The sequence below is a fragment of the Gavia stellata genome, chromosome 2 (genome assembly GCF_030936135.1).
Source record: "Gavia stellata isolate bGavSte3 chromosome 2, bGavSte3.hap2, whole genome shotgun sequence".
Classification (NCBI taxonomy): Eukaryota; Metazoa; Chordata; class Aves; order Gaviiformes; family Gaviidae; genus Gavia; species Gavia stellata.
In genome coordinates this window covers 52571747-52586613 of record NC_082595.1, presented here as the reverse complement: position 1 = coordinate 52586613, position 14867 = coordinate 52571747, and positions in this window count along the sequence as shown.

The following is a 14867-nucleotide window of genomic DNA, read 5'->3' as shown; positions in this document are numbered from 1 at the left end:
AACAGTAGCAAAGAGGATTGTAAGAAACATACATCTGCATGGTGTAAGTAAGAGAAAATAAAAACAGGCATAGAGACAGAAAGGAAACCAGAAAGATGAAGTGTTCAAGGGCAGGATGTCATAGCATGAAGAACTTTCTCACTTATTTACATAGAATATTGCCTAAGACATGCCACAAAAATCTCCAAATGTAACCAGAATTGTGAATCCTTTTCTGAGTTTCTCAAAGTTGCTATATGCTGTTTGTTTCTGTTTCTTGCAATAGAGGGAAAGAGAATTGGTTCTGGCAATTTTCACAGTTAAGGATATTCTGCTGGAAAAAGAAATGTCATTTGTGAGGATCAGAAAGAATGCCAAGGAAAAGGAGAGAAAGGTACTTTCATCGGAAGTGGCTATTTAAACATATCTCAGAGATGACCCTCAAGGAGTATATGGTCTCCAAATCAAGCTCACAAGAGTTGCAAATGCCAGAAGTAGGCATTGACCTTAATTCAGGCCATTTGTACACATGCGTTATGATGTAGTCCTTAACTGTATAGAGGTTTATTTCTTCCCATCGGCTAGTTCACTGAAGAGAAATCACCATTATCTAGGAATCAGTTAGCGTTATGGAGCTAGACAACTGATGATCTCAAGAAGAGACAAGGTAGTCTTGTAGCTAAGTGTTTTCTCTCTGACTTCAACACTAAGTTACAGCTTGGTGAGTTGCACCATGGTTTTTACATGGGTTAATGTGGATGGGATTCCTATGAGCAGTAAAGAAATTTTCTGAGCTACCCATTTAGGCTCCTTTCATATGCATAGCAGAATAAAACAGGTGCTTCTACAGAATGGTTTGTCTCAGCCTAATGCTGGCACCTGAAGTAGGTCAGATGCCATAGGTCAGTGCCATAAAATTGAAGGGAAATCCAGGATCACTAGCTTAGAGTTATATACCTATCTGTACTGTAGCTATGTGAACGCAGGTGAGGTGAATCCCATACTATGCATTTCCTGAATGCTCATTTCAATTTGTGAATAACTGCTGCTGCAATGTAGCCCATCTCAGTGCTCTCACCAGATACTGATTAAATATGGCATTCAAATCCATCAACATTTTTGGCATTTTTGCTGATAATCTGTGCTTTTGTTCAGACATGTAAATATATGTAAATGAAAATAATTAACCCTACTGCTAAATGTTATAGTAGAAAAATATTTGATCCTTTTTTACAGAAATAAGGTCAAGATTTCAAATTTAATTTATCTGCAAGTAGTTTGCACTCATTAATTTAGAAAGTTAGATGCTTACATTTCTTAAATTATAGCCTTATGGATAGTAGGAATTTGATGATTCTGTGTTCAAGGTGTGGTTTTGATGTTGTGCACTGTTTTTTATGAGGTTCCACAGTGAGAATGAGGATTAAAAAGAGATTTTGAATAACTGTGTCTTATGTGGAGACCATCCCTTGAGCATGGGATAAGATGGAGGTGAAAATATGTGATTATGTGGTAAATTACTATCGTAATGATGCATAAAGGAGCTAAATTAAGATTGCCATATAGCAAATCATAAATAGCATCTACAGGTCTTCAGTGTTGCCTTTTCAGGCTTACTTTTTAAACAGTTCTTGGTATACACTGTTCTGTAGAGGTGCACCCGTTTCACAGAACTAGAAAAGGGTCTCAGCTTGTGGGGAATATGCCAAGTGTCTGTCATAAGGCTTATGTAGAAACTGTACCTATATAATGATTCAATGGCATAATTAATTTACTGGACTGATAAAACAACACAAATTTCATCTTGTTCTGCTGAATTTAAATGACAATTTCACAAAAATAAATATGTATTTATATTCTAATTTTAGATGGTATGGTAAAAGAACTATCAAGCCCAACATACTCCCCTTTAATCCAGCGATCCATATATCAATAGCACACACAAAGATTAATAAACAGTCTGTCATGTCCGAAAAACATTCAGTGATGTAGGTGAGTGGGCGATGGATAGATACTAACATCCTCCTCCACTTCCTTATGAAATGAACTGTGAAGAGGAAAAGATCAAGAGTTTACTATTTGGAAATGTAATATCCAGATGAAGTAATCTGCCACTTAGGGTGAGGGATAGGAAAGTAATAAGGTGTATCTACAGGTAAAAGGTGAAGTTGATGGCTACGATTCAAGTTGGGACAGTTGTTGAGAAAAAAAAAAGTCATGGTAATGAAGACCAGCAGACATAAGCAATTCCTTATGTAGCACATAAAATTATTTCCACTTCTTTAGAAATAACGGGGATGTACAGCACGAAAACCACGCTAGATATTTTTATATGTATGTTACCCAGCATAACAGGTTTTTTACTTCGCCTTCAGGAAAGAAAATGTGTCTCCATCAGAGCTGCAATTTTCTGTGTTTATTTGTAGTCCCACAGGCCCAACTGTATTGCTTCAACAGCAAGTTCTGCTTCCTCAGTTCTCATCTATAGCCTCTGTATTCAAGAATTCATTCTTTAGAGGAAGAGTTTCTTCACTTATTATATGTCTTCATTATAGGTATTGTCTTCAAGGAATCCTATACAGGAAGATACAGGTGTAATTTATTTGTATGGCATTATTGTCATCGGTCTGTGCATTTCATTTAGTGTTATCCATGGAAACTGTTACTTTCAGGAGTAGTTGCAGTTAATAGAAAAGATGACTTAGTGTTGTGATGCTTACAGTCATTTGGAAACAAAATATTTTACTCTCATTCTTGGTGAGATACATTTTAGACTTTGAAGGATGGTTAGGTGAAACATTAGTCTAGCCCTGTGACTTTCCTCACAGTCTTTTACATTTAATTTTTTGATACAAAGTTGAAATATGTAGATAAATAGTGAAATCACAGTCTCACGCCACGGACATCCATCATTGTAAGTACATATGAAAATAGAAAGTACTGCAAAACGTATCATTGTCCTTTGCTTTCACAGGTAAACAAATGCTCTGAGGTGGTAAACTTGGTTGCATTTTCCAACAGAGATTAAATATCAGCACTTCTCCAGATTAGAATAAACAGTATGCAGTAATTCTATCAAAATAATAGAAAATCTTATAGGTGGTTAAATCAGAATAAGCAGAGAAAACAAAAGGTGCAGAAAATAGCTGAATAAACCTCTGTTGTTCCTTACTATAAAAGTGTTGTGCTCTGCTCTCTGGATTAGAAATGCATCAAGCTTCATAGGTGGTTTACCTTTTCTGTTTTTCCCTTTCAGCAATGATCTTTCTTCAAGAACTCAATTAAAAACCAATGTATTTTATTTCCTTTTATCTCATCTTTTCATCTTCTAATGTTTTTTTTTAAAAACTACTGCTCCTTTGGGAAGTGACAGTGTCCAATGCCAAGAAACATTTCTCATTAAATATAAATTCCAAATGCAGGGCCATTCAAGTCTCTCTGCTTGAAGAGTTACTATATGAAATCTTCACAATATTTTCATGTTTTGTGCAAGTACTGGTCAGAGCACATGAAAAATGAAGTATTTTATTCATGATAGGATCATAGAATAATTTAGGTCAGAAGGGACTTCAGGAGGCTTCAGTCCAAACTCCTGCTCAAAGTCAGGTCAGCTGTGCAGTCAGACAAGGTTGCTCAGGGCTCTTTCCAGTTTAGGCTAAAAAAACTCCATAGATGGAGACTACACAACTTCTCTGGGCAACCTGCTCCACTGCTAGATTGTCTTCATGGGAGGAAAGTTCCTCTTTATAGCCAGTCTGAACCTCTCTTGTTTCATTTTATGCCTGTTGTCTCTTGACTTCCCATCATGCAACACAGCGAAGACCCTGGCTTCATCTTCTTGATAATCTCCCTGTAGGCATGGGAAGGCTGCTGTTGGGCTCCCCCTCTCCCCAGAACCTCTGGAGCCTTCCCTTTTCCAGATTGAACAAGCCCTGGTCCCTCAGCCACTGGCTCATGTTCGGTTTGCTGCCCACCAGGACCTGCAAGCCCTCCATGCAGAGTGGTTCCCCAATCAGTTCCAACCTTCCTGATCTTGGAAGTCTTATTTGCTGCTTAAACAAGTACAGGTTTCTGGCTGCTGCTTCTCCTGTGCAGCTGGATGATCTGAGCCTTTGTCTCTGCAGGATCTCTGTGAAGATCTTGTCAATCTTTTTCACATTCTCTGACACTGCACAGTCTGCTCGCCTTCTGTTGGCAACGCAGGTTCTCAGCCAGAGCACACCCCCTGCAAGCAAGGACACCATCTTCTCCTGCCCTAGCCCAGGGCGAGGCACCAGGTCCTTCCTGTAGCCCCAGACCTGGATGGCCACATCTGCCCTTCAGAGCTCTGAATCAAGGCCTCTGCTGTACCACTAGTCGCTCCAGCTGATGCTAGGGACTGTGCCTTGTGGCACATGCCCAAGTTTATTGAGCAGACCCATGTTGTTTTAAGCAGTCTTCCTGCTTCGTTCCATGCAGTTTTCTGCATGAACTACCGCATCTATTAGCTACTACTTACAGCACAGTAGGTGTGGTAGTTATATAGATCTTTTGCTAGCACTAGCTCAGTGGGTGTTTGACATGCCGTAATCAGGAGTCAGTTGCAGACAAAAGGTCTAAGCACCTTTTGAGCATGAAAGACTAGCAGACATTTTTACAAACTGAGTTTGCTAGAAGTATAAGCCTCTAGTACCCCCACTTTTCCAGCAGCAGCAGGCACCTCAAAATTCTTAAATGAATTCCAGGAAGTCTTTCAACTATCCCAGGCAATAAAAGAAGCCCAGAAATTGCTGTGCAAAGTGTTGTGTCTGTTAGCTGCCTCTGTTTGCTGCACCCTGGGCAAAGGAGGTGAAGTTTAAATAAATTAATATTACTTGTATAGCCCTATAATGCCTATTTTTTGAGTAAGAGTGACTCTTCTGCTTTATACTTTACTGGAGTATATAGTTTACAGCACGCAGATAGGTAAATAACTTTACCTGTCAAGATATTTATTTTAGCTAATTGTCAGAAAGGGGTTTTGCATCTTCTACATGAGTGGAATACCTGAACATTCTGCTTTTCTTAACACTGTTATAAAAGTTGTGCAGAAGACAATGTTGAGAAACTTCTCTCCCACATTAAACAACTAAGATGGTTCCTCTTAAGCAGACCATTATTACTTGTTTTCAGAACTATTTCAGAAGATTGATTCATGCATAAAAAATGCATTTAGTCAAGGATTTCAAGTTTCAGCAACTCTGCTTAAAAAAGCTTTATAATTTTCTTCTTGAAGAAAGATCTTTAATTACATTGGAGCAATAGAGTGGGATTTATGCATATATTCTAATTATGTACTAGTAAAACTGAAAAGCTCTTCGTTAAAACCATGTGGAGAAAAATCAGACACATGCCAGCACTTCATTACTGAGAACTTAAGAGGAATTGTGTGGTGGCTTATTATCAGCATTACATAAATAGAAGGGCACTCTACATATTGCATATGTCGACACAGTCTTTTAGATTGAAAAATAGGCTGATTGTGAGGAAACAGAAGAGGATACAAATTAACTCAGTTAATTAAACCAAAGCAATTAATTCTACATAGTGATATTAGCACCTTACTACAAGTTTAGTAGAGCAAGTGTAATAATAAATATGTTCTTTCTAAGTTAAATCTGTATATATACATCCATGCACAGATATATATGGAGAATATAAGATGAAACCACGTTCAACCACAACCTAATTAGATCTAAGTGATCATCAAATAGTATGGTTAGCTCACATAATTGTTCATAAGAATTACATGCTTATAGCATGAGCAGAATATATGACATGCTTTCTGTTTAAACATAAGCCTTTATGATGAAGAGTTTTCTCTTGCTGTAAACAAGAACAGCTGGCACACAGGCTGTGTTACAACGCACTGTCATAACAATACAATAGACTTATTGTTACTTCTAAGATTGTGCATAAAGAAGTTATTCATATTTTAAACACAGAATTACTGAGCACTTCTTGCCAAATTGCAGACCCTCATGAACAATTCCCTTTGAGTCACAAGCACATGACTTTTCACTTCTTAGGGTCAATCCATAAGATGATAAAATAATTAAGACTCATGAGGGGGTTGGGTATGTACAACATCCAGCTGCTGACTCCAAATTCATAGAAGGGAACTGAATAAACTCTGAATCTAACCAGAGTAGAGGGGATAGCAGTAGAAGTTAGAAATGAGAAAGGAAATAACAGCATGTCCCTATAGTGAGTCCCTCTGCTGAAACTCACATTTGGCTGACTCCTGCAGCTCTTTCTTTGTCATCAAGATCCTTTATATTATACATTTACCTATAAAAAAGGATATTCCTGTATATTCTAAGTGAACCAGCTCATTAAATGTGAAAAGAGATGACACAGTGGTTTGATTACAGGGAAGATTTCTTGTGGCTGTGTGTGTAAAATACCTGGCTCATTACTTGTTAGGTAAAAAAGCATCCTAAATTATGTATAGCACACATACCGCTGCATGATTAAACAACATAAATAATTTCCTAATATTTGCAATATCTCATTTCTACCTCTATCAGTAAGCATTTTCAATGAGAGTTTTTACTGAATTTTTTCGGGTAACTTCAAAGTAGGACACATATGAATGAGAGACTTCCACTAGCAGTAGTTCTAGTCTTCTCTTACCATGGATAAATTTCTCATGTAATCTGATTCTGATTTTAAACTTCTAAGGTTTCTTGTATAAATTATTCCTAAGAGAAGAATCACAGAATTACAGAATGGTTGAGGTGGAAGGGACTTCTAGACATTATCTGGTCCAACCACCCCTGCTCAAGCAGGGCCACCTACAGCCAGTTGCCCAGGACCATGTCCAGATGGCTTCTTAATTATCTCCAAGGATGGAGACTCCACAACCTCCCTGGGCAACCTGTGCCAGTGCTTGGTCACCCTCACAGTAAAAAAGGTTACCCTCATGGTGAAAAAGTGTTTCCTGATGTTCAGATGGAACGTCCTGTGTTTCAGTCTCTGCCCATTGCCTCTGGTTCTGTCACTGGGAACCACTGAAAAGAGCCTGGCTCTGTCCTGTCTGCACCCTCCCTTTAGGTATTTATATACATTAATAAGATCCCCCCTCAGCCTTCTCTTCACCTGGCTAAACAGTCCCAGTTCTCCAGGTTTGGCCTCACCAGTGCTGAATAGAGGGGAAGGATCACCTTCCTTAATGCAGCCCAGGATACCATTAACTATTTTTTTTTTTTTGCCCCCAGGGCACATTGCTAGCTTATATCCAAAATGGCGTCCATCAGGACCCCCAGGTCCTTTTCTGCCAAGCTGCTTTCCAGCTGGGTGGCTCCCAGCATATGGTGGTGCTTGGGGTTGTTTCTCCCCAGGTGCAGGACTTTGCACTTCTTGTTGAACTTCATGAGGTTCCTGTCCACTCATTTCTCCAGCCTGTTGAGGTCCCTCTGGATGGCAGCATGACCCTCTGGCATTATCAGCCACTCCTTCCAGTTTGGTGTCATCAGCAAACTTGCTGAGGGTACTCTCTGTCCCATCATGGAGATCATTAATGAAGATGTTAAAAAGTACTGGACCCAGTATTGACCCCTGGGGTACACCGTTAGTTTCTGGTCATCAACTAGACTTCGTTCTAGTGATCACCTCCCTCTGGGCTCAGCCATCCAGTCAATTTTCAATCCACCTCCCTGTCTGCTCATCCAGCCTGTACATCAGCAGCCTATCTATGAGGATCTTATGGGAGACAGTGTCTAAGACCTTACTGAAGTCCAGGTAGACAATATCCACTGCTCTTCCCCTGTCTACCAGGCCAGACATTTCACTGTAGAAGTTTATCAACTTGGTCAAGCATGACTTCCACTAAGTGAAGCCATGCTGACTATTCTTGATGATTTTCTTGTTGTTCATGTGTCTGGAAATAGTTTCCAGGATTTCCACTGCCTTTGCAGGGATTGAGGTGAGGCTGATTGGCCTGTAGTTGCCTGGGTCCTCCTTGCCCTTCTTGAAGATAGGAGTGACGTTTGCTTTCCGCCAGTCTTCAGGTACTTTCGCAGTTGCCATGATTGATCAAAGATTATCAAGAGTGGCTTTGCAATGATATCAGCCAGGTCCCTCAGCACTCATGGGTGCATCTCATTAGGGCCCATGGACTCATGCATGTCCAGTTTTTTTAAGTATTCCTTGACCTGACCCTCTTCCACCAATGATAGACCTTCCTTGCTCCAGCCTTTCCCCTTCATCTCTGGGACCTGGGATTCCTGAAGGCTGGTCTTGCTGGTAAAGACTGAGGCAAAGAAGGCATTCATTACTTCAGCCTTTTCCACATCCTGTGTAATCAGGTCCCCTGTCTCATTGAGCAATGGGCCCATATTTTTCCTAGACTTCCTTTTGTCTCCTGAGAAGAACAAGTTATCTTCCATATCAGTCTAATCATGCAATTTGGAAGAAGGGACAGCAACCCAAGATACAGCAGTGGTGTCTCACTTTCTCTTGGGGGCCTTCTGATGGAAAGAGAATATTTGCCTGATTGAAAGCCCAGTTTCAGGCTGGTGGCATTTGTCCTTAATGGGTATTGCACTGAAATTGCACTGTTATTTCTAGCTTACATTTATTCTTACTTAACTTATGCCCATTTATAGTAACAAGAATTAGTTTTGTGCTTTTGCCTTAACATAAATGTTTTCTTAGACAGTAGTCATACAGCTTTTAAACTTTTTTTTTGTTGAAAGAAAACAGTGTGTCTTAGTCTTTTCACATAGATTCAACTAATAATCTTTTGTCTCATTTAATTTTGAATTAATTTTTCTTGAATGTGAATAATCAGAATTGTACACAGTACCTCACATGAGATCTCTCAAAGCTTGAACAATGCTGTCAATCTTGCCTTCTTTTGCGGGAAATGTTTGAGATGTAGAACAGTGTATTTGTCTTTTCCATGATATCATCACATTTATGCATCATAGACACTTTGTGATTGACTAACATGTACAAGTCTCACCTTTTCAGTTGTATTCTGCAACTGACCCTTTCACTGCAGACATGTTTGTTAGCCCTATGTGCATAACACTGCACTTCATACTCCTCAGGTTTCATCCCATTTCTATAGCCCCTGTCTTCAAGGTCAAGCATTTTTTCCTGTAAGATACACAAAGTCTTTCTTAGTATATTTTTGTTAACTTGATGATTTTAATTTTCAGTTTTTCTACGTGTTCTTGGTTTACAGATCAATAATCATTTCAGTAGCTATATAGATGATACATGCACAACAATAGATATACTTCATTTATATTATCTAGATTACAACTATTTAATGTTATATACTCATATCTGTCTATATTGTAAAGAATAGTATTTCAAGAATAAGCAGGAGCAACCTTTTTTTTGTTTCCTTTTAAAGACACTGATTACTTTTAAAACAGCACTTGCTTTAGAGCAAGGAACTGATAGCTTTGTGAAAAACCACAGCCAGAACCTTTTAGCTTTTTGCTTGTGTGGAAACAAAAAAATGTAAAGTTCAAACATATATTCTAGCAAAAACTCCAATTGTGATTACCGTAGTTATAGCAGGACTGAATTTGTGTGTTGTATGTCTCCCACAGACAAAGTGTTTGCTGGTAGAGATAGGCAAAGTTAAGCAAGAAGCACTGCATACTAAGAAGGAAGGGAAGGGAAGGGAAGGGAAGGGAAGGGAAGGGAAGGGAAGGGAAGGGAAGGGAAGGGAAGGGAAGGGAAGGGAAGGGAAGGGAAGGGAAGGGAAGGGAAGGGAAGGGAAGGGAAGGGAAGGGAAGGGAAGGGAAGGGAAGGGAAAACAACACATGACAAGACTGATGAGCATATGTTGCTCCACAAAACCCTTAATTGTTATCATCATCACTTTTCCCAACCAAAGATTGTTAGCTGCAACGAAGAGGAAAAAGGGTTGAAAAGCAACATTGGGCTTCACACAATGTTCCTTGTAAACCAGAGGAATGGGAAAAAATTACCCATTGATATGGTCAGGACATATGGCTGTTTTGTCTGGCAGATATTCTCAATTTCTCAGATTTCTCAGAAGAGTCTTCTAATTATTAATTTGTAATAAAAAGGAAGGTTTCCTTGGCATATGTAGAAAATCTAGAATGAAAAGTTGTTAAAGTAAATTGCTGTTGATTTAAGGTAATACAGCCACAGCATAGTGTAAGTATTGCTATTATCTGTATCATGGATTTCACAACAAGCTATTGAAAGGAGTAATTCATGAATGCTGAAAATACAGTGTGAATAACCCAACTTTCTTTTCCTAGACAGACACCATGAAAATATTTACTTTTACTAAAAACAGTTGTGTTGGTATAGGTCATACAATGTCTGTTTGCTCTAGAGTCAAATCTGTCCTTCTGAGGTGGATTTGTAAAGCAAACATTTTTCCCCTCTCTAACAGCTTCTGTGTGTTCTGCTCTCACAATTCACTTCTCAGCAAGTCCTGTTCACCTATAATGCTCATTATGAACAGACCTACCTAAAGGTCTTTTTCTGAAGAGGGTAGGGTTTAGAAATAATATGTGTCCAGAGATATTTCTAACTTCACACAAAGTTGTGTGTATTGTATCTTGAGACAAAGGTAAAGTTCATTGTATCTTGACACAGAGGTAAAGTTCAGTTGCTCATTGCCTTAAATCTAGTGATTCAGTAGTAGCACTTAAACATATTTTAAATTCTACCATTGCAAACAAAAGGGCTATAAACTTTTACTTTAAAGGAAGGCTAAATATTCCCTTTACAGTACTGCTTCTAAAGCAAGGCAGTGCTGGATCATGGTAACCAAATCCTAGAATGATTTAGTTCATTCAACACATGGAAACAATATAGAAGTTAGTGACAAATTAATATTCTTATATATAACTGGTTTGCAATCGTTCATTCTTGGCCCACTGAGATTTTCTCATTTCACAAAATAAGATGGGTTTCTTTTTCCTGAAGAAATATATATGAGCTGCAAAGGCTAACGTAGGGCCACTTTTCTGTCCCAGAGAAGAAACAGCTCACTGCTGATTCTTGCTTAAAATGTCAGGCCACAGGCATGGTCTGGGCTAGCAGACATCTATCATTGTCCTGCATAGAAAGATGAACCCCCTGTTTAGACACAGGGGATGTTTCTGATGTTTTTTCAGAGTCCTCAATGGAGCTGTCTTCTGCCTTGGAAAACTGTTTTTCTTCAACCCTTCCCTTTCTCTGTCAAGCAGATGAGGAAGAGATCATCCTTCCCCTCACTCCACTCATCACATATTTATTTCTTCGCACACTGTGTAAGAGTGTCAGGCCATCCCAGAAAGCACCCAAAAGAAAATGTAGAGGAGCAAGGACCTGAGTTCCTTGGGTCATTCTGTGCCTTCAGTCATCAGAGGTAATTCACTACCAAAGCCAGGGTGTCATTTGATAGCCCGAAGTTGTCTTCTTTCCAGCATTGTTGCTCTGCCAATACCCATTAAGGACAAATGCCACCAGCCTGAAACTGGGCTTTCAAGCAGGTAAATGTTCCCATTCCATCAGTGGGCCTCCAAGAGACAGTGAGGGACTGCTGCTGCATCTTGAGTTGCTGTCCTTTCTTCCAAATTGCATGATTAGACTGATACGGAAAATAACTTGTTCTTCTCAGGAGACAAGTTTTAGTAGAGGAAGGGATTCTAACACTAGCAACTGGTCTGTGCTTATGTAGAGAGGTGCTATAAAATGAAACAGATTACTTGGAGAGAGAAAGGGGACATAAGCCTGTTCTTCATGCACTGATGCCTCAAAGCCCATCTCTCTGTCTGTTCCTTCTTGTAGTCCCTGCAACAGGAGGCAAGTCTTGCATGGCTTTCTGCACATTCTAGCAGTTTTTAGCCTAGAAGTAGAGACCTCAGAGATGATAAAAGAATAAAAGGTGGGGTAATATGTCCTGACTCTAGGCTCCAGGTTCAGGATAGTAGCAGGGGAACAAGGGAAGATTGGGAAATATGTGGGAAGCATCCAGATTTTGGCACTTGCTGCATGTGTGGGCAGCCACCCACTATGCCTTATGTTAGGCACTGAATAGAATGACTTTTTTCATTCAACTCTCACAGGACCCGGGCTTCTCTAAAAAGACTATGCATGCACAACAGCAGGATGCTACATTCGGATGTGAGAGGAACTTTGGACTTGGTGCTGTAAAACTTATTTTACAAGTCAGAGTAAAGCAGAAAATTATCCTTTAGGATACAACAAGTGTTTTTTCCCTACTCTAGCCAGCCCAGTCAATCTGCCTGTTATAATGAGAAGAAAGAAAGAAATCTAGTGTCTTCAGGAGGAGAGAGGGATAAAGGATAGGAGGAGAGAGATGGAAAAGATGGAAAGAGGAGGACTCTAGAGTAAGTTAGGGCAAGTGGAATCAGTGTAAGTGCAGATGACGTTATGGGTAATATTTTCCTCATGGAACCAGATCCACAAGGCTATTAATACAGCATCAGGTGGGCAAAGGTCTGGGAAAAGTTCATTCTTACTGGAACTATGCGAGCGAGAAAGATTCCTCATTTGCTTTCTGTAGGTTGTAAAGGTCACATGTCATCAAATCAATATCACATACAGCCCTGGTGGACCTTAACACCTTAAACATTCAGCAATGGCAAATAAGTATCAGTGCCGACAATGAAGGTAAGAACTGTCATGCAATGAATATCAATACAGTAGGGTGTCTGTTTGGCATTTCAAAAATCTTGGGCATCATAAACATGGCTGATGTGTCCAGTGCTGATGGGATGTGACTGAGAGACCCTAAAGTGTAGTGAGCAGCCATCTCTTCTTTCAGTTACTTATACTAGTCACGGATTCTTTTCCATGGATGTTGGAAGGAATGTGTATCTGCCTAAAGCCGAGAACAGCTGGGCGTGTTTCCCCATTGGAACATGATAATGTCATCTTAGGTTTCAAATGGGGGACCAGAAATAACTGGACCTAGTGTTAACTCCTGGAAGAGGGGCTTGGATACATTGAAATTAGTAGCTCACTGTTGATCACGCCAGAATTTGGAAGATAAAATGGTACTACCAGTAAACATTAATGCTTGAGTTCCTCTCAACCAGGACTGTGAAGTCACATCAGGTATGATATTCAGACATGCCCCAGGAATTTGAAGTATGGATGTGAATGAAGCTGTGAGTCCCTCAAAATATTCTTGTTAGGACAGCCATTGGAACAGATCCAGGAGAACACTGTAAATGTAGATATGGATCTCTGTGTTGCAGTTGTTCAAGTGCCACAATCTAGTTATAAAATACACCAGCCTTCTGATAAGAACTGTCGGGGAGCACCAACAGTAGGCTGTGCTACAATGGAAGGTGAGCTAGGAGCTCACCGTGACAGAAACTGAGGTAAAATGCCTTCAAAAAATGAGGGAACTCATATTGCCTGAAAACACAGCTGAGGCTACAAGAAGACTAATAGCTGGTAGCAGAGAAGATGAAGCAGTTTTTGCTCAGATCATGACTGCAACACATTTCCTATATAAACCACTATAGCTCAAATGTTATATTGAAAAATATGTAATTCCATGCTTAATATGCTAACTAGAATTAAGAAAAGAGCACTTAAAAGTTTGGAACTACTAGGCTGGAACAAGAATGAGCACTTATTAAGCATATTAATTTTTCTTCATGAGCAATGAATCTTGAAAACCACAGTGGTTTGTCAAAATAATTAAATTCCATTTGCTTTTCAGATATAAATGCATACACATCTTGCCAAAGTATCCTTGCTTGCTACTCAGAAGCCTAAACTTTCATACGTGTACTTTCTAAAAAACATTTTTTCTTTTTCATTTATGAGGTAAGGCAAAAAAACCCCCATTGTTTTACACACACTGATTATAACCTTCAACGTTGTTCACACTGACCCTACTAAGAGAATTAGTTTTTCAGAATCAGGTTCACATGTAACATAGGGATATAACAAAGTAGAATTTCCTTTATTTTTGACAGTGCTAATTTCACTCTGATTTGCTTTCATGTGTTTTATCAACGATTCAGGCTACTGGACCCCATGATTACAAAATGAAAAAGGCCTGGTGATTTCAGGTGACATACCAGTATCAGTCTTATTTTGTAATTCCATTATATCTGTGGGTAGACATCTACATATATTTTTCTTAGATTTCTTATTTCCTTTATTGATAGTAACAGTGGCAATTAATCAAAAAGAGGTTTTTTGCTACCCTTTGCAAAACCTCTGTGATTTCAGCCGTGACACTTCACTACAGATCAAGAGCCTTTACACAGTACTGTAACAGCCCTACACACAAAGCCCCCCAAAAATCCCAATGTCAAGCCAGACTAAAGAAAACCCTGAAAACAGTTAATTGTACTGACACACAGTTAGACTACACATACCCCGTAGAAAAAGGCAGTATCTTTTCCCAGTCCTTGTCAAGGCTCTGAGTGCAGCCTGCCACACAGCCTCCTATACAGTAGGCTGCCTGTACTCAAGGCTAGCTCTGACATGATGCAGGCATGTAACCTTGGATCAGACGGTGGTGATGGTGCTGTGTGAGCTGGGAGAAGCTCTCCTGGTTACTGCACAAGGAGGAAAGAAGTTAAGTTAAGTTGAATGTCTTCCCAGTAAATCTCTGATCCTACTCAATTTATTTTTTTAAGCACGGGTGAGAACAAACCTTTTCAACAGGAACATTTGCCTGCTTGAAAGATATTTTTGCTTGCTCCTTCAAATCCAATCCTAGTCCCCAAATCCTAACCCAAATACATTTTGATTGAAAAAAGGCTCAACTTAGTATTGACAATAATAAGCACCCAGCACTCACAATAAAATTCCAAATTTATAAGAATCTGATATTTTTTTAATGTGCTATTTACTGGGGTTTTTTATTCTTTTAGATGCACCTAGATCAAGTT